This window comes from Coregonus clupeaformis, chromosome 35, assembly GCF_020615455.1.
Source record: "Coregonus clupeaformis isolate EN_2021a chromosome 35, ASM2061545v1, whole genome shotgun sequence".
Lineage (NCBI taxonomy): Eukaryota > Metazoa > Chordata > Actinopteri > Salmoniformes > Salmonidae > Coregonus > Coregonus clupeaformis.
The window spans coordinates 38,128,381-38,146,838 of NC_059226.1; the positions used below are offsets into that span (position 1 = coordinate 38,128,381).

Here is an 18,458-nt window from a genome sequence, read left to right on the forward strand (position 1 = left end):
GAGGGTGATGTAGACATGGATCACATGCGTAAATTGATTGGGTCACATCTGAGCCAAACTCTGCTTCCCCTCACAATCTGATCCACACCTGGGATGGCAGTGGATGGGTTATCCATTCACCAGCACTGAAGACTCACACAGCTTGTCACCGGTTCTTGAGGATAACATTTTACATTGGAGCTGTCCTGTGACCTGACCAAGGCCTGCTGTCCTGTGACCTGCTGTCCTGTGACCTGCTGTCCTGGGACCAAGGCCTGCTGTCCTGGGACCAAGACCTGCTGTCCTGGGACCAAGGCCTGCTGTCCTGGGACCAATGCCTGCTGTCCTGGGACCAAGGCCTGCTGTCCTGGGACCAAGGCCTGCTGTCCTGGGACCAAGGCCTGCTGTCCTGGGACCTGCTGTCCTGGGACCAAGGCCTGCTGTCCTGGGACCAAGACCTGCTGTCCTGGGACCAAGGCCTGCTGTCCTGGGACCAAGGCCTGCTGTCCTGGGACCAAGGCCTGCTGTCCTGTGACCTGCTGTCCTGTGACCAAGGCCTGCTGTCCTGGGACCAAGGCCTGCTGTCCTGTGACCAAGGCCTGCTGTCCTGTGACCTGCTGTCCTGTGACCTGCTGTCCTGGGACCAAGGCCTGCTGTCCTGGGACCAAGGCCTGCTGTCCTGGGACCAAGGCCTGCTGTCCTGTGACCAAGGCCTGCTGTCCTGTGACCTGCTGTCCTGTGACCTGCTGTCCTGGGACCAAGGCCTGCTGTCCTGGGACCAAGGCCTGCTGTCCTGGGACCAAGGCCTGCTGTCCTGTGACCAAAGCCTGTCCACATTCTGTCTGTTCAGCAGCGGAGAATCCCCCCAACTCAGCGAGATGGCAGTGGAGACTGGAATCCCCCCAACTCAGCGAGATGGCAGTGAAGACTGGAATCCCCCCAACTCAGCGAGATGGCAGTGAAGACTGGAATCCCCCCAACTCAGCGAGATGGCAGTGAAGACTGGAATCCCCCCAACTCAGCGAGATGGCAGTGGAGACTGGAATCCCCCCAACTCAGCGAGATGGCAGTGGAGACTGGAATCCCCCCAACTCAGCGAGATGGCAGTGGAGACTGGAATCCCCCCAACTCAGCGAGATGGCAGTGAAGACTGGAATCCCCCCAACTTAGCGAGATGGCAGTGAAGACTGGAATCCCCCCAACTCAGCGAGATGGCAGTGGAGACTGGAATCCCCCCAACTCAGCGAGATGGCAGTGGAGACTGGAATCCCCCCAACTCAGCGAGATGGCAGTGAAGACTGGAATCCCCCAACTCAGCGAGATGGCAGTGGAGACTGGAATCCCCCCAACTCAGCGAGATGGCAGTGGAGACTGGAATCCCCCAACTCAGCGAGATGGCAGTGGAGACTGGAATCCCCCCAACTCAGCGAGATGGCAGTGGAGACTGGAATCCCCCCAACTCAGCGAGATGGCAGTGGAGACTGGAATCCCCCCAACTCAGCGAGATGGCAGTGGAGACTGGAATCCCCCCAACTCAGCGAGATGGCAGTGGAGACTGGAATCCCCCCAACTCAGCGAGATGGCAGTGGAGACTGGAATCCCCTTTCATTCTACCTTCTTATGTGACACCAGCTGCTCCTCTCTTGCTGCAACTAAATCTAATTGTTGCAGCAGACTGGCTGTTGAAAACATCTTGAGAGTCCCTCTCCTCCTTCCCTCTGAGGTTTGACCTGTCAGTGTCCAAGAGACGGGCACAGCCGTCTGGGAGTCAAACATCTTCTACTGTTCTATTTATTAAACAATGTACAGTATATATGGAAAGAATGAAAGATTGCTCTTCGTTTATAATGATTCAGTTGTTGTTACATTGTTTTTATTGACAGCACAGTTAATGTGATTGTGTAATAACGGCCCATGAAGAAATCACAGAGACACTGCCCATGATTACAACAGACAGACAGAGACAGACAGACAGACAGACAGAGACAGACAGACAGACAGACAGACAGACGGGTTAGGGGTTAGGGTTAGGGTTACACTGCCCATGATTACAACAGACAGACAGAGACAGACAGACAGACGGGTTAGGGTTAGGGTTAGGGGTTAGGGTTAGGGTTAGGGTTAGGGGTTAGGGTTAGGGTTAGGGGTTAGGGTTAGGGGTTAGGGTTAGGGGTTAGGGTTAGGGTTACACTGCCCATGATTACAACAGACAGACAGAGACAGACAGACAGAGACAGACAGACAGACTGGTTAGGGTTAGGGTTAGGGTTACACTGCCCATGATTACAACAGACAGATAAACCACGATGGCAGCCTAGTAAATACATAATTCATTAATTTAGTGTAAAGTAAAAAATAAATGAAATAAAATGTGTGTTTTTTATAAAGAAAAAGCTGTTGTCAATGATTTTTGACCAAAAGTGGTCCCAGAGGAAGAAGTCCGTGCCTCGCTGGTTCCTGGAACAAAAACAGTTGGACAAAGGCTGGACTACAGCCTCTGGGCACGTTGTAATAAAAATGGAAATCTTAATTGGCACATTTCAAACATTTCAGGGGCGGCAGGTAGCTTAGTGGTTAAGAGCGTTGTGCCAGTAACCGAAAGGTCGCTGGTTCTAATCCCCGAGCCGACTAGGTGAAAAATCTGTCGATGTGCCCTTGAGCAAGGCACTCAACCCTAATTGCTCCTGTAAGTCGCTCTGGATAAGAGCGTCTGCTAAAATGTAAATGTCAAACTGTCCTTTTGTGAAATGCAGCCGGGAACTAGTTCTGTACCATGGTGAGTGGTGGGGTCGATAAACCAGGAGGATTCTCTATAACTAGTTCTGTACCATGGTGAGTGGTGGGTGGGGTCGATAAACCAGGAGGATTCTCTATAACTAGTTCTGTACCATGGTGAGTGGTGGGGTCGATAAACCAGGAGGATTCTCTATAACTAGTTCTGTACCATGGCGAGTGGTGGGGTCGATAAACCAGGAGGATCCCCCATCATCGTTTAAATCTCCAGTTGGGAACATTTTGGCTTCCCAATAGATTACAATGGCGATGGACAGAGAGTAGTGGGTAAAACATGAACAGTTTGTCGCCGCGCTCAACGAGAATAGGCCCCCGCCAACACCTCAAATACGCTGACACATTTACACTGACATCACCCCAGTATACTGGGGCAAGATGGAAACACAGAGAGACACCACAACATCATCTCCCCTCTGCATTCAAGCAGCCCTTCACAGCTGATTCTGACCAGGCCAAAGAGACACCACAACATCATCTCCCCTCTGCATTCAAGCAGCCCTTCACAGCTGATTCTGACCAGGCCAAAGAGACACCACAACATCATCTCCCCTCTGCATTCAAGCAGCCCTTCACAGCTGATTCATTCTGACCAGGCCAAAGAGACACCACAACATCATCTCCCCTCTGCATTCAAGCAGCCCTTCACAGCTGATTCTGACCAGGCCAAAGAGACACCACAACATCATCTCCCCTCTGCATTCAAGCAGCCCTTCACAGCTGATTCTGACCAGGCCAAAGAGACACCACAACATCATCTCCCCTCTGCATTCAAGCAGCCCTTCACAGCTGATTCTGACCAGGCCAAAGAGACACCACAACATCATCTCCCCTCTGCATTCAAGCAGCCCTTCACAGCTGCATTCTGACCAGGCCAAAGAGACACCACAACATCATCTCCCCTCTGCATTCAAGCAGCCCTTCACAGCTGATTCTGACCAGGCCAAAGAGACACGACAACATCATCTCCCCTCTGCATTCAAGCAGCCCTTCACAGCTGATTCTGACCAGGCCAAAGAGACACCACAACATCATCTCCCCTCTGCATTCAAGCAGCCCTTCACAGCTGATTCATTCTGACCAGGCCAAAGAGACACCACAACATCATCTCCCCTCTGCATTCAAGCAGCCCTTCACAGCTGATTATTCTGACCAGGCCAAAGAGACACCACAACATCATCTCCCCTCTGCATTCAAGCAGCCCTTCACAGCTGATTCTGACCAGGCCAAAGAGACACCACAACATCATCTCCCCTCTGCATTCAAGCAGCCCTTCACAGCTGACATTCTGACCAGGCCAAAGAGACACCACAACATCATCTCCCCTCTGCATTCAAGCAGCCCTTCACAGCTGATTCTGACCAGGCCAAAGAGACACCACAACATCATCTCCCCTCTGCATTCAAGCAGCCCTTCACAGCTGATTCTGACCAGGCCAAAGAGACACCACAACATCATCTCCCCTCTGCATTCAAGCAGCCCTTCACAGCTGATTCTGACCAGGCCAAAGAGACACCACAACATCATCTCCCCTCTGCATTCAAGCAGCCCTTCACAGCTGATTCTGACCAGGCCAAAGAGACACCACAACATCATCTCCCCTCTGCATTCAAGCAGCCCTTCACAGCTGATTCTGACCAGGCCAAAGAGACACCACAACATCATCTCCCCTCTGCATTCAAGCAGCCCTTCACAGCTGATTCTGACCAGGCCAAAGAGACACCACAACATCATCTCCCCTCTGCATTCAAGCAGCCCTTCACAGCTGATTCTGACCAGGCCAAAGAGACACCACAACATCATCTCCCCTCTGCATTCAAGCAGCCCTTCACAGCTGATTCATTCTGACCAGGCCAAAGAGACACCACAACATCATCTCCCCTCTGCATTCAAGCAGCCCTTCACAGCTGATTCTGACCAGGCCAAAGAGACACCACAACATCATCTCCCCTCTGCATTCAAGCAGCCCTTCACAGCTGATTCTGACCAGGCCAAAGAGACACCACAACATCATCTCCCCTCTGCATTCAAGCAGCCCTTCACAGCTGATTCATTCTGACCAGGCCAAAGAGACACCACAACACCATCTCCCCTCTGCATTCAAGCAGCCCTTCACAGCTGATTCATTCTGACCAGGCCAAAGAGACACCACAACATCATCTCCCCTCTGCATTCAAGCAGCCCTTCACAGCTGATTCTGACCAGGCCAAAGAGACACCACAACATCATCTCCCCTCTGCATTCAAGCAGCCCTTCACAGCTGATTCTGACCAGGCCAAAGAGACACGACAACATCATCTCCCCTCTGCATTCAAGCAGCCCTTCACAGCTGATTCTGACCCGGCCAAAGAGACACCACAACATCATCTCCCCTCTGCATTCAAGCAGCCCTTCACAGCTGATTCATTCTGACCAGGCCAAAGAGACACCACAACATCATCTCCCCTCTGCATTCAAGCAGCCCTTCACAGCTGATTCTGACCAGGCCAAAGAGACACCACAACATCATCTCCCCTCTGCATTCAAGCAGCCCTTCACAGCTGATTCATTCTGACCAGGCCAAAGAGACACCACAACATCATCTCCCCTCTGCATTCAAGCAGCCCTTCACAGCTGATTCTGACCAGGCCAAAGAGACACCACAACATCATCTCCCCTCTGCATTCAAGCAGCCCTTCACAGCTGATTCATTCTGACCAGGCCAAAGAGACACCACAACATCATCTCCCCTCTGCATTCAAGCAGCCCTTCACAGCTGATTCATTCTGACCAGGCCAAAGAGACACCACAACATCATCTCCCCTCTGCATTCAAGCAGCCATTCACAGCTGATTCTGACCAGGCCAGAGAGACAACACAACATCATCTCCCCTCTGCATTCAAGCAGCCCTTCACAGCTGATTCATTCTGACCAGGCCAAAGAGACACCACAACATCATCTCCCCTCTGCATTCAAGCAGCCCTTCACAGCTGATTCTGACCAGGCCAAAGAGACACCACAACATCATCTCCCCTCTGCATTCAAGCAGCCCTTCACAGCTGATTCTGACCAGGCCAAAGAGACACCACAACATCATCTCCCCTCTGCATTCAAGCAGCCCTTCACAGCTGATTCATTCTGACCAGGCCAAAGAGACACCACAACATCATCTCCCCTCTGCATTCAAGCAGCCCTTCACAGCTGATTCTGACCAGGCCAAAGAGACACCACAACATCATCTCCCCTCTGCATTCAAGCAGCCCTTCACAGCTGATTCTGACCAGGCCAAAGAGACACCACAACATCATCTCCCCTCTGCATTCAAGCAGCCCTTCACAGCTGATTCATTCTGACCAGGCCAAAGAGACACCACAACATCATCTCCCCTCTGCAGTCAAGCAGCCCTTCACAGCTGATTCTGACCAGGCCAAAGAGACACCACAACATCATCTCCCCTCTGCATTCAAGCAGCCCTTCACAGCTGATTCTGACCAGGCCAAAGAGACACCACAACATCATCTCCCCTCTGCATTCAAGCAGCCCTTCACAGCTGATTCTGACCAGGCCAAAGAGACACCACAACATCATCTCCCCTCTGCATTCAAGCAGCCCTTCACAGCTGATTCTGACCAGGCCAAAGAGACACCACAACATCATCTCCCCTCTGCATTCAAGCAGCCCTTCACAGCTGATTCATTCTGACCAGGCCAAAGAGACACCACAACATCATCTCCCCTCTGCAGTCAAGCAGCCCTTCACAGCTGATTCTGACCAGGCCAAAGAGACACCACAACATCATCTCCCCTCTGCATTCAAGCAGCCCTTCACAGCTGATTCTGACCAGGCCAAAGAGACACCACAACATCATCTCCCCTCTGCATTCAAGCAGCCCTTCACAGCTGATTCTGACCAGGCCAAAGAGACACCACAACATCATCTCCCCTCTGCATTCAAGCAGCCCTTCACAGCTGATTCTGACCAGGCCAAAGAGACACCACAACATCATCTCCCCTCTGCATTCAAGCAGCCCTTCACAGCTGATTCTGACCAGGCCAAAGAGACACCACAACATCATCTCCCCTCTGCATTCAAGCAGCCCTTCACAGCTGATTCTGACCAGGCCAAAGAGACACCACAACATCATCTCCCCTCTGCATTCAAGCAGCCCTTCACAGCTGATTCTGACCAGGCCAAAGAGACACCACAACATCATCTCCCCTCTGCATTCAAGCAGCCCTTCACAGCTGATTCTGACCAGGCCAAAGAGACACCACAACATCATCTCCCCTCTGCATTCAAGCAGCCCTTCACAGCTGATTCTGACCAGGCCAAAGAGACACCACAACATCATCTCCCCTCTGCATTCAAGCAGCCCTTCACAGCTGATTCTGACCAGGCCAAAGAGACACCACAACATCATCTCCCCTCTGCATTCAAGCAGCCCTTCACAGCTGATTCATTCTGACCAGGCCAAAGAGACACCACAACATCATCTCCCCTCTGCATTCAAGCAGCCCTTCACAGCTGATTCATTCTGACCAGGCCAAAGAGACACCACAACATCATCTCCCCTCTGCATTCAAGCAGCCCTTCACAGCTGATTCTGACCAGGCCAGAGAGACAACACAACATCATCTCCCCTCTGCATTCAAGCAGCCCTTCACAGCTGACATTCTGACCAGGCCAAAGAGACACCACAACATCATCTCCCCTCTGCATTCAAGCAGCCCTTCACAGCTGATTCTGACCAGGCCAAAGAGACACCACAACATCATCTCCCCTCTGCATTCAAGCAGCCCTTCACAGCTGATTCTGACCAGGCCAAAGAGACACCACAACATCATCTCCCCTCTGCATTCAAGCAGCCCTTCACAGCTGACATTCTGACCAGGCCAAAGAGACACCACAACATCATCTCCCCTCTGCATTCAAGCAGCCCTTCACAGCTGATTCTGACCAGGCCAAAGAGACACCACAACATCATCTCCCCTCTGCATTCAAGCAGCCCTTCACAGCTGATTCTGACCAGGCCAAAGAGACACCACAACATCATCTCCCCTCTGCATTCAAGCAGCCCTTCACAGCTGATTCATTCTGACCAGGCCAAAGAGACACCACAACATCATCTCCCCTCTGCATTCAAGCAGCCCTTCACAGCTGATTCTGACCAGGCCAAAGAGACACCACAACATCATCTCCCCTCTGCATTCAAGCAGCCCTTCACAGCTGATTCTGACCAGGCCAAAGAGACACCACAACATCATCTCCCCTCTGCATTCAAGCAGCCCTTCACAGCTGATTCTGACCAGGCCAAAGAGACACCACAACATCATCTCCCCTCTGCATTCAAGCAGCCCTTCACAGCTGACATTCTGACCAGGCCAAAGAGACACCACAACATCATCTCCCCTCTGCATTCAAGCAGCCCTTCACAGCTGACATTCTGACCAGGCCAAAGAGACACCACAACATCATCTCCCCTCTGCAGTCAAGCAGCCCTTCACAGCTGATTCTGACCAGGCCAAAGAGACACCACAACATCATCTCCCCTCTGCATTCAAGCAGCCCTTCACAGCTGATTCTGACCAGGCCAAAGAGACACCACAACATCATCTCCCCTCTGCATTCAAGCAGCCCTTCACAGCTGATTCTGACCAGGCCAAAGAGACACCACAACATCATCTCCCCTCTGCATTCAAGCAGCCCTTCACAGCTGATTCTGACCAGGCCAAAGAGACACCACAACATCATCTCCCCTCTGCATTCAAGCAGCCCTTCACAGCTGATTCTGACCAGGCCAAAGAGACACCACAACATCATCTCCCCTCTGCATTCAAGCAGCCCTTCACAGCTGATTCTGACCAGGCCAAAGAGACACCACAACATCATCTCCCCTCTGCATTCAAGCAGCCCTTCACAGCTGATTCATTCTGACCAGGCCAAAGAGACACCACAACATCATCTCCCCTCTGCATTCAAGCAGCCCTTCACAGCTGATTCTGACCAGGCCAAAGAGACACCACAACATCATCTCCCCTCTGCATTCAAGCAGCCCTTCACAGCTGATTCTGACCAGGCCAAAGAGACACCACAACATCATCTCCCCTCTGCATTCAAGCAGCCCTTCACAGCTGATTCTGACCAGGCCAAAGAGACACCACAACATCATCTCCCCTCTGCATTCAAGCAGCCCTTCACAGCTGATTCTGACCAGGCCAAAGAGACACCACAACATCATCTCCCCTCTGCATTCAAGCAGCCCTTCACAGCTGATTCTGACCAGGCCAAAGAGACACCACAACATCATCTCCCCTCTGCATTCAAGCAGCCCTTCACAGCTGATTCTGACCAGGCCAAAGAGACACCACAACATCATCTCCCCTCTGCATTCAAGCAGCCCTTCACAGCTGATTCTGACCAGGCCAAAGAGACACCACAACATCATCTCCCCTCTGCATTCAAGCAGCCCTTCACAGCTGATTCTGACCAGGCCAAAGAGACACCACAACATCATCTCCCCTCTGCATTCAAGCAGCCCTTCACAGCTGATTCTGACCAGGCCAAAGAGACACCACAACATCATCTCCCCTCTGCATTCAAGCAGCCCTTCACAGCTGATTCTGACCAGGCCAAAGAGACACCACAACATCATCTCCCCTCTGCATTCAAGCAGCCCTTCACAGCTGATTCTGACCAGGCCAAAGAGACACCACAACATCATCTCCCCTCTGCATTCAAGCAGCCCTTCACAGCTGATTCTGACCAGGCCAAAGAGACACCACAACATCATCTCCCCTCTGCATTCAAGCAGCCCTTCACAGCTGATTCTGACCAGGCCAAAGAGACACCACAACATCATCTCCCCTCTGCATTCAAGCAGCCCTTCACAGCTGATTCTGACCAGGCCAAAGAGACACCACAACATCATCTCCCCTCTGCATTCAAGCAGCCCTTCACAGCTGATTCTGACCAGGCCAAAGAGACACCACAACATCATCTCCCCTCTGCATTCAAGCAGCCCTTCACAGCTGATTCTGACCAGGCCAAAGAGACACCACAACATCATCTCCCCTCTGCATTCAAGCAGCCCTTCACAGCTGATTCTGACCAGGCCAAAGAGACACCACAACATCATCTCCCCTCTGCATTCAAGCAGCCCTTCACAGCTGATTCTGACCAGGCCAGAGAGACAACACAACATCATCTCCCCTCTGCATTCAAGCAGCCCTTCACAGCTGATTCATTCTGACCAGGCCAAAGAGACACCACAACATCATCTCCCCTCTGCATTCAAGCAGCCCTTCACAGCTGATTCTGACCAGGCCAAAGAGACACCACAACATCATCTCCCCTCTGCATTCAAGCAGCCCTTCACAGCTGATTCTGACCAGGCCAAAGAGACACCACAACATCATCTCCCCTCTGCATTCAAGCAGCCCTTCACAGCTGATTCTGACCAGGCCAGAGAGACACCACAACATCATCTCCCCTCTGCATTCAAGCAGCCCTTCACAGCTGATTCATTCTGACCAGGCCAAAGAGACACCACAACATCATCTCCCCTCTGCATTCAAGCAGCCCTTCACAGCTGATTCTGACCAGGCCAAAGAGACACCACAACATCATCTCCCCTCTGCATTCAAGCAGCCCTTCACAGCTGATTCTGACCAGGCCAAAGAGACACCACAACATCATCTCCCCTCTGCATTCAAGCAGCCCTTCACAGCTGATTCTGACCAGGCCAAAGAGACACCACAACATCATCTCCCCTCTGCATTCAAGCAGCCCTTCACAGCTGATTCTGACCAGGCCAAAGAGACACCACAACATCATCTCCCCTCTGCATTCAAGCAGCCCTTCACAGCTGATTCATTCTGACCAGGCCAAAGAGACACCACAACATCATCTCCCCTCTGCATTCAAGCAGCCCTTCACAGCTGATTCATTCTGACCAGGCCAAAGAGACACCACAACATCATCTCCCCTCTGCAGTCAAGCAGCCCTTCACAGCTGATTCTGACCAGGCCAAAGAGACACCACAACATCATCTCCCCTCTGCATTCAAGCAGCCCTTCACAGCTGATTCTGACCAGGCCAAAGAGACACCACAACATCATCTCCCCTCTGCATTCAAGCAGCCCTTCACAGCTGATTCTGACCAGGCCAAAGAGACACCACAACATCATCTCCCCTCTGCATTCAAGCAGCCCTTCACAGCTGATTCTGACCAGGCCAAAGAGACACCACAACATCATCTCCCCTCTGCATTCAAGCAGCCCTTCACAGCTGATTCTGACCAGGCCAAAGAGACACCACAACATCATCTCCCCTCTGCATTCAAGCAGCCCTTCACAGCTGATTCTGACCAGGCCAAAGAGACACCACAACATCATCTCCCCTCTGCATTCAAGCAGCCCTTCACAGCTGATTCTGACCAGGCCAGAGAGACAACACAACATCATCTCCCCTCTGCATTCAAGCAGCCCTTCACAGCTGATTCATTCTGACCAGGCCAAAGAGACACCACAACATCATCTCCCCTCTGCATTCAAGCAGCCCTTCACAGCTGATTCTGACCAGGCCAAAGAGACACCACAACATCATCTCCCCTCTGCATTCAAGCAGCCCTTCACAGCTGATTCTGACCAGGCCAAAGAGACACCACAACATCATCTCCCCTCTGCATTCAAGCAGCCCTTCACAGCTGATTCTGACCAGGCCAAAGAGACACCACAACATCATCTCCCCTCTGCATTCAAGCAGCCCTTCACAGCTGATTCTGACCAGGCCAAAGAGACACCACAACATCATCTCCCCTCTGCATTCAAGCAGCCCTTCACAGCTGATTCATTCTGACCAGGCCAAAGAGACACCACAACATCATCTCCCCTCTGCATTCAAGCAGCCCTTCACAGCTGATTCTGACCAGGCCAAAGAGACACCACAACATCATCTCCCCTCTGCATTCAAGCAGCCCTTCACAGCTGATTCTGACCAGGCCAGAGAGACACCACAACATCATCTCCCCTCTGCATTCAAGCAGCCCTTCACAGCTGATTCTGACCAGGCCAAAGAGACACCACAACATCATCTCCCCTCTGCATTCAAGCAGCCCTTCACAGCTGATTCTGACCAGGCCAAAGAGACACCACAACATCATCTCCCCTCTGCATTCAAGCAGCCCTTCACAGCTGATTCTGACCAGGCCAAAGAGACACCACAACATCATCTCCCCTCTGCATTCAAGCAGCCCTTCACAGCTGATTCATTCTGACCAGGCCAAAGAGACACCACAACATCATCTCCCCTCTGCATTCAAGCAGCCCTTCACAGCTGATTCTGACCAGGCCAAAGAGACACCACAACATCATCTCCCCTCTGCATTCAAGCAGCCCTTCACAGCTGATTCTGACCAGGCCAGAGAGACACCACAACATCATCTCCCCTCTGCATTCAAGCAGCCCTTCACAGCTGATTCTGACCAGGCCAGAGAGACACCACAACATCATCTCCCCTCTGCATTCAAGCAGCCCTTCACAGCTGATTCTGACCAGGCCAGAGAGACACCACAACATCATCTCCCCTCTGCATTCAAGCAGCCCTTCACAGCTGATTCTGACCAGGCCAAAGAGACACCACAACATCATCTCCCCTCTGCATTCAAGCAGCCCTTCACAGCTGATTCATTCTGACCAGGCCAAAGAGACACCACAACATCATCTCCCCTCTGCAGTCAAGCAGCCCTTCACAGCTGATTCTGACCAGGCCAAAGAGACACCACAACATCATCTCCCCTCTGCATTCAAGCAGCCCTTCACAGCTGATTCTGACCAGGCCAAAGAGACACCACAACATCATCTCCCCTCTGCATTCAAGCAGCCCTTCACAGCTGATTCTGACCAGGCCAAAGAGACACCACAACATCATCTCCCCTCTGCATTCAAGCAGCCCTTCACAGCTGATTCTGACCAGGCCAAAGAGACACCACAACATCATCTCCCCTCTGCATTCAAGCAGCCCTTCACAGCTGATTCTGACCAGGCCAAAGAGACACCACAACATCATCTCCCCTCTGCATTCAAGCAGCCCTTCACAGCTGATTCATTCTGACCAGGCCAAAGAGACACCACAACATCATCTCCCCTCTGCATTCAAGCAGCCCTTCACAGCTGATTCTGACCAGGCCAAAGAGACACCACAACATCATCTCCCCTCTGCATTCAAGCAGCCCTTCACAGCTGATTCTGACCAGGCCAGAGAGACACCACAACATCATCTCCCCTCTGCATTCAAGCAGCCCTTCACAGCTGATTCTGACCAGGCCAAAGAGACACCACAACATCATCTCCCCTCTGCATTCAAGCAGCCCTTCACAGCTGATTCTGACCAGGCCAAAGAGACACCACAACATCATCTCCCCTCTGCATTCAAGCAGCCCTTCACAGCTGATTCTGACCAGGCCAAAGAGACACCACAACATCATCTCCCCTCTGCATTCAAGCAGCCCTTCACAGCTGATTCATTCTGACCAGGCCAAAGAGACACCACAACATCATCTCCCCTCTGCATTCAAGCAGCCCTTCACAGCTGATTCTGACCAGGCCAAAGAGACACCACAACATCATCTCCCCTCTGCATTCAAGCAGCCCTTCACAGCTGATTCTGACCAGGCCAGAGAGACACCACAACATCATCTCCCCTCTGCATTCAAGCAGCCCTTCACAGCTGATTCTGACCAGGCCAGAGAGACACCACAACATCATCTCCCCTCTGCATTCAAGCAGCCCTTCACAGCTGATTCTGACCAGGCCAAAGAAATTCCAAGAGCGATATGTGGGCTGTGTTTCCATGTTTGAAATGTTTTGGTTTATAGCCGCGGATATGCGCCCGTTCTCTGTGGTTGAGAATAAAGGGGTTTCAGCACCTGGTGAAAGCGCTTGTGCCACGTTACCAGCTTCCCTCTTGTACCCATGTCAGCTGAAAGTAGTTCCTCTTTAAGGAATACCTGGGATAGGATCAAGTAATCCTTCTACCCCCCCCCCCTTTACTCCAACCCCACCCATGTCAGCTGAAAGTAGTACCTCTTTAAGGAATACCTGGGATAGGATCAAGTAATCCTTCTACCCCCCCTTTACTCCAACCCCCCCCCCCAAAAAATAAAAAAAATAAACATTGTAAAGTGGTTATCCCACTGGCTATAAGGTGAATGCACCTATTTGTAAGTCGCTCTGGATAAGAGCGTCTGCTAAATGACGTAAATGTAAATATAAGCAAACCAAAGCTGAAGTTTTAAATGAATTGGCCAATGCACCCTGTGCTGCACTTACTTATCAGCGACAGCCAATATCAAATCAAATCAAATCAAATTTTATTGGTCACATGCGCCGAATACAACAGGTGCAGACATTGCAGTGAAATGCTTACTTACAGCCCTTAACCAACAGTGCATTTATTTTTAACAAAAAAGTAAAAAATAAAACAACAACAAAAAAAGTGTTGAGAAAAAAAGAGCAGAAGTAAAATAAAGTGACAGTAGGGAGGCTATATATACAGGGGGGTACCGTTGCATAGTCAATGTGCGGGGGCACCGGCTAGTTGAGGTAGTTGAGGTAATATGTACATGTGGGTAGAGTTAAAGTGACTATGCATAAATACTTAACAGAGTAGCAGCAGCGTAAAAAGGATGGGGTGGGGGGGCAGTGCAAATAGTCCGGGTAGCCATGATTAGCTGTTCAGGAGTCTTATGGCTTGGGGGTAGAAGCTGTTGAGAAGTCTTTTGGACCTAGACTTGGCACTCCGGTACCGCTTGCCGTGCGGTAGCAGAGAGAACAGTCTATGACTAGGGTGGCTGGAGTCTTTGACAATTTTGAGGGCCTTCCTCTGACACCGCCTGGTATAGAGGTCCTGGATGGCAGGAAGCTTGGCCCCAGTGATGTACTGGGCCGTACGCACTACCCTCTGTAGTGCCTTGCGGTCAGAGGCCAAGCAGTTGCCATACCAGGCGGTGATGCAACCAGTCAGGATGCTCTCGATGGTGCAGCTGTAGAAATTTTTTGAGGATCTGAGGACCCATGCCAAATCTTTTTAGTCTCCTGAGGGGGAATAGGCTTTGTCGTGCCCTCTTCACGACTGTCTTGGTGTGTTTGGACCATGATAGTTTGTTGGTGATGTGGACACCAAGGAACTTGAAGCTCTCAACCTGTTCCACTACAGCCCCGTCGATGAGAATGGGGGCGTGCTCAGTCCTCTTTTTTTCCTGTAGTCCACAATCATCTCCTTTGTCTTGGTCACGTTGAGGGAGAGGTTGTTGTCCTGGCACCACACGGCCAGATCTCTGACCTCCTCCCTATAGGCTGTCTCATCGTTGTCGGTGATCAGGCCTACCACTGTTGTGTCGTCGGCAAACTTAATGATGGTGTTGGAGTCGTGCCTGGCCATGCAGTCATGGGTGAACAGGGAGTACAGGAGGGGACTGAGCACGCACCCCTGAGGGGCCCCCGTGTTGAGGATCAGTGTGGCAGATGTGTTGTTACCTACCCTTACCACCTGGGGGCGGCCCGTCAGGAAGTCCAGGATCCAGTTGCAGAGGGAGGTGTTTAGTCCCAGGATCCTTAGCTTAGTGATGAGCTTAGAGGGCACTATGGTGTTGAATGCTGAGCTGTAGTCAATGAATAGCATTCTCACGTAGGTGTTCCTCTTGTCCAGGTGGGAAAGGGCAGTGTGGAGTGCGATAGAGATTGCATCATCTGTGGATCTGTTGGGGCGGTATGCAAATTGGAGTGGGTCTAGGGTTTCTGGGATTATGCTGTTGATGTGAGCCATACATTACCCTGGAGTGGTACCGCGCTGCGGGCACGCCCACGCCCACGAGAGCCACAAGTACGCATCTGGCACTGAAGGAGGCGTTGTCATGGGTCGTTCGTAACCAAGGGAAGTGGGAATTTACAACATACAACTGGAAAAATCCGCTTGAACGGCCCTCCAACTGGTAATTACTAGTGGGAAACTGACTATCATCCTGAACACCCACTTCTTCCACATGGTGACCTCTGACCTCCCCTACTAAGGAAATGGCCTCTATAACAGCATTTTCAGCAGTTAAATGCAACAACAAAACATTATTTATAAAAAGCAATCTATGAATGTGTTTTTTTTAAACTCTAATTTGTTAACAGGTATGATAGCTGTACTTGTAATGTATGGTTGACACAGCTTGTTGGCCATTAGCCAATCTGAGTTTCTCAACCAGTTCACATCACATGAATGCATCCAACTGGTATTTACCACTTCACAACTGGTACATTCCCACCTTCCACACACTAAGAAAAAAAGGTGCTATCTAGAACCTAAAGCTGTCCCCATAGGAGAACCCTTTGAAGAACCCTTTTTGGTTGCAGGTAGAACCCTTTTGGTTCCAGGTAGAACCCTTTTGGTTCCAGGTAGAACCCCTTTAGGTTCCAGGTAGAACCCCTTTTGGTTCCAGGTAGAACCCCTTTTGGTTCCAGGTAGAACCCCTTTTGGGTTCCACGTTGAACCCCTTTTGGGTTCCATGTTGAACCCTTTCTAGAGAGGATTCTACATGGAACCAAAAAGGGTTTTACCTGGAACCAAAAAGGGTTTTACCTGGAACCAAAAGGGTTCTACCTGGAACCAAAAAGGGTTCTACCTGGAACCAAAAAGGGTTCTACCTGGAACCAAAAAGGGTTCTACCTGGAACCAAAAAGGGTTCTACCTGGAACCCAAAAGGGTTCTACCTGGAACCAAAAAGGGTTTTACCTGGAACCAAAAAGGGTTCTACCTGGAACCAAAAAGGGTTCTACCTGGAACCAAAAAGGGTTCTCCTATGGGGCCAATTGTCCGGAAGATTAAAAAAAGTAGAGGAGGAGAGAGGAGGAGAGGAGAGAGAAGGACAGGAGAGAGGAGAGAGGGGAAGAGGGGAGGAGAGAGGAGAGGAGAGAGGGGGAGAGCGGAGAGGAGGAGAGAGGGGATGAGAGGAGGCCAGGAGAGAGGAGGGGAGGGGAGAGAGAAGAAGAGGGGAGGAGAGAGGAGGAGAGAGCGGAGAGGAGAAGAGGGGAGGACAGGAGAGAGGAGGGGAGGAGAGAGGAAAAGAGGGGAGGACAGGAGAGGAGGAGAGAGGGGGAGAGCGGAGAGGAGGAGAGAGGGGATGAGAGGAGGACAGGAGAGGAGGAGAGAGGGGGAGAGCAGAGAGGAGGAGAGAGGGGATGAGAGGAGGACAGGAGAGAGGAGGGGAGGGGAGGGGAGGGGAGAGAGGAGAGGATAGAGGAGAAGAGGAGAGAGGGGGAGAGCGGAGAGGAGGACAGAGGGGGAGAGCGGAGAGGAGGAGAGAGGGGAGGATAGAGGAGAAGAGGAGAGAGAAGGAGAGGAGGAGAGAGGAGAGAGGAGGGAAGGAGAGAGGAGGAGAGAAGAGGAGAGGAGAGCGGAGGAGAGAGGGGAGGAGAGGGGAGGAGAGCGGAGGAGGGGAGAAGAGAGGAGAGAGGGGAGAAGAGAGGAGAGGAGAGGAGGGGAGAAGAGAGGAGAGGAGGGGAGAGGAGAGGAGAGAGGGGAGAAGAGAGGAGAGGAGAGGAGGGGAGAAGAGAGGAGATGAGTCTGTCTGCTCCAGGAAGAATAATAACATGAAATAAGACTATTAGTCCGATTCCTTTACTCACTGTTGCACCCAACTCACATAGGAAACATGGGACACACAGTCTCATCTTCAGCTAGATGATGGTATAACAGCAGAAGGGTTGGGTTAGGGTATGGGTTAGGGTATAGGTTAGGGTTAGGGTATGGGTGATGGTTAGGGTATGGGTTCAGATACACCGTTATTACGGCGGGGTTTAGTCACGTGCAGCAGCAGCCCCCGTTGGCTCTCGCGGATACAATGTCGCCTTTCACAGCGCGAGGCGAGGAGCGGACAGAACGGGCTTTACGTCAGGAGCGGTTTGGAAACCGATCGACTGATGAATAAACAGACTTCTAAGGGGTGGGTTAGATGCATAGACATGTTAGGGAAAGGAGATTCGGGCTAGGATGGAGAAAGGAAGGACAGTTCTCCGTGACTAGTTGCAGACCAGCGGTCTCTTCTCCTTCCACAGCCCGGCCAGACACTCTGCTTCTCAGTGACAAGGAGCTGTATCTCTATGTATCCTGTACCCTAACCCTATCTATCATGACGTTAGAAAGTCGTTATTACCGGAGACACAACTCACCTCCGCCAGGGTCTCGAGCTCTCCCCCGTTCCCGCCGCGTCAGCTGAGATGCGCGAGCAGCTTGTTTGTGTCCAGACGGAGAGGCTGTTCACGAAGCACGGAAACATCGCGAGAGTTCGTGTCCAGACCGAGAGGCTGTTCACGAAGCACGGAAACATCGCGAGAGTTCGTGCTCCGTTTCTGCAGAGCGAGATGAGTGAAAACTATTGGGCCAGTGTCACGCCATATGTATTGAATTAAAAATAAATAATAAATAATAAACATGAAAAATACATTTGAAAATGAAAACATTATATTTTCAAGGAAGTGAAATAATGGATGTTGTAATCAAAAACTATTTTTTGTATTCAGCGGAGAGAGATGTTATGCTACTAGCCTCACCATGAATATACATGGCCATCTCGGGACAACTCCGATATAAAGTGTTTTTTCTCAAAGTTGCTGGGATGTCACGTGTCCTTCTTACATCATTACGAAACTTCTATTAGATAAAATAA

The 18,458-nt window shown here is 51.3% G+C and overlaps 1 protein-coding gene across 1 annotated transcript in view; it reads right to left on the reverse strand.

Moving 5' to 3' along the window:
* Nucleotides 1-18,188, reverse strand: part of LOC121551700 (carbohydrate sulfotransferase 12) — a 62,204-nt gene extending 44,016 nt beyond the window's left edge. Inside the window, exon 1 of the mRNA XM_045211074.1 lies at nucleotides 17,962-18,188. The gene's annotated coding sequence lies outside the window, so the exon portion shown is untranslated. The remainder of the gene's footprint in view (nucleotides 1-17,961) is intronic.
* Nucleotides 18,189-18,458: the final 270 nt, after the last annotated feature.